Source organism: Montipora capricornis, chromosome 14, assembly GCF_036669925.1.
Source record: "Montipora capricornis isolate CH-2021 chromosome 14, ASM3666992v2, whole genome shotgun sequence".
Classification (NCBI taxonomy): Eukaryota; Metazoa; Cnidaria; class Anthozoa; order Scleractinia; family Acroporidae; genus Montipora; species Montipora capricornis.
The window spans coordinates 1,695,001-1,697,500 of NC_090896.1; the positions used below are offsets into that span (position 1 = coordinate 1,695,001).

The following is a 2,500-nucleotide window of genomic DNA, read 5'->3' on the forward strand; positions in this document are numbered from 1 at the left end:
CTGATGCAGGAATTTTATCCTAAATTAGGGCCAATGTTAGTAAAATATTTACAAAAAAAAAAGCTATTTCTTTTAGATCAGAAACTTCATGAGAATCTTCCCAAAATACAGATGGTAAACCATGCTTACGTTTATTTCAATTTACGAATTCATTGAGAACTTTCCAAGTGGCCTTAACATTTGATTTTAGCTTCTCAATTTGTTAATTCGCTTATTGAAGGACAAAGTGGATCGTTCATGAAAATGTTATCTATCAATGAAGCTTTTTTCACCGTAATTATAGTGGGAGTAGGAAAAACATCCTAACAAACAACAAAATTCAAATAAAAAAAATTGCTTGTCGCTAAATATGACAATGGTGATTCATTAGATTTAAATTCCAATCACTCATTGACTGAAATACAAAAAAACAAGCTTATTTTCTTTGGTAATTTTCCCCAGTACTAGGTACAAATCAGACAGAAATTTATTTAAGTTTGAGTCAGGTGGTCAAAAAATTAAGCCGACAATTACCTTTTTTTCTTTTGTTCTATTAATTTCAACAAATTAGATCAGGACGTTCTTTGTAATTTAAATGGTCACCAATGTAAAGGCCAACACCTCCACCAATGCGTGTGACTCTTGGTTTATGCAAAAAATTGTAACCCGCAATATCGGAAAAATGATGACAATCATCAAGCCAAGTCTCAGGAGGGGGACATTGGGGTATATTAGAAACAGCAAAACCAAAGTAAAAATCATCCAAAACCGAAACCTGCATACAAAACCGTCAGAAAACCGATACAATGGTGACAAGTGGGGCATATAGAGCAAACTATACACGAACACTTATGCACTCATCAATGTTATGCTCGAGGGGGGGGGGGGGAACACTGGATAGGGTGGGGACTTTGATCCGAAACAAAATTTGGAGGCAAAGTGCCTTACTCTTGGGATAACATTATAATTAAAAGTTCCCCACCTTGGGGAAAGGTTTTGAGTTCAAAGTTACCCACCAGACCGAGAATTTCAAGCCATCTGAAGTAAAGAATATGTGCTTGACATCCACAAAATCATCCCAATCAGCCTCATATTTTTAGATTACTATTTCACCATCGATTTCAAAAGCCTGTTTCAAAAGATACTGAAGAGAACTGTAATCACCACGAACCACCAATACTTTTTCATTCTGTTCAAACTCCAAAAGGACCTGTTGTTTATATAAAAAGCAAAAACAATAGTCCATTTTACAGTTGTGTGCTTAGTTACCTGGCCTGTGGATGAAAGTGAGGCTGGAGTTGACCTTGTTTTGATAGAAACCTCATTGGCTTTCTTATGTAAATTCTTACTAATTAGCATGAAAACAACATCATTAACATATGAAAAGAAGGGAGGTCTGTAGCATAACAAGGTCAACACCAGCCTCACTTTCATTTAAAGGCCAGGTAACTAAGCACACAACTGTAAAGAGGTTTAATATATAAACTGCTGCGCTTGATTAACCAAGCATCACAGAAAGACAAGAATAGCATGAATATGCAATTACATGAAAAAAAATTCTGTGAGACAGACGGGAACGAAGTATTTGTTTACAAGTACATCAATAAAAAGAACCAATGGTTTGTTTACGCCATGATTTTAAATAGATTTATCTTACCGTTCTTTCCTCCCCACTTTTGACCATTTTATTGCAACGGGAAGGAGTGGAAGCGTGTTCGAACTTCTGGGAATTCTGGGTACTTTCAAGATGGCAGAACATTCCTATCCAAGCTCCCCGCATTCAAACCCCTGGTTGTTTTCGTCATTTTAACATTATTCAAACTCCCCGACCCTGGGGCCATCATTTTTTAGCATTGTTCAAACTTCCCGATCCCGGGGCCAACATTTATGTTCAAAGTTTCCTAAAATTCCCCACGTGGGGCGCGCAAGGACGTTCAAAGTTCCCACAATCTCGTGGTCCCCCCCCCCACCCCCCATCCCCTCGGGCATAACATAGATAGGTGCATTATTTCATCAAAGTATTTATGAATGTCATGAACTTGTCTAAAGCCTTCATATCTTTTTAGTATGTGCATGGTTAAATCAAAGGCTTTATTTCTGCCGTTCTCTCGAGCCCAGACTCTGTGGGCTCATTTTCCGAGGAAAAGCAGCTGGTAATGGTCGGTAAGGGAGCCAAGTTAACTTAGGAGAATTTGCACACAAGTCCTCTTTGGAATTAATATTTTGCAATCGCAAAACGCTATAGCTCTGGAAACTTCAATCGAAAATCTCTAATTGAACATTTCTATTTGATAACCAAGACATGACAGTTTGGAGATTCGACTGGAATGCTTAATCTTGGTCTAAGACATGCGATTGCACTGAGGAAGCTAACCGGTACAATTTGTTCCTTGTTTTACGTGGCAGCAGGAACTTGCGCAAAGGTTAAATGTGGTAATAAACAGATACTTACTTAAAACAGCAGTCGAATATTGAACCTCACCGCCCTTCTATATCGCGACGTTGCACCCCTGAGAGAAAA

At 38.2% G+C, this 2,500-nt stretch overlaps 1 protein-coding gene across 1 annotated transcript in view; it reads right to left on the reverse strand.

Annotated features, from left to right (window-relative positions):
• LOC138033431 (glutamate receptor 2-like) overlaps nt 1–2,500 on the reverse strand; it is a 54,791-nt gene that overhangs the window by 52,009 nt on the left and 282 nt on the right. Inside the window, exon 1 of the mRNA XM_068881173.1 lies at nt 2,432–2,500. This exon is cut by the window's right edge and continues 282 nt beyond it. The gene's annotated coding sequence lies outside the window, so the exon portion shown is untranslated. The remainder of the gene's footprint in view (nt 1–2,431) is intronic.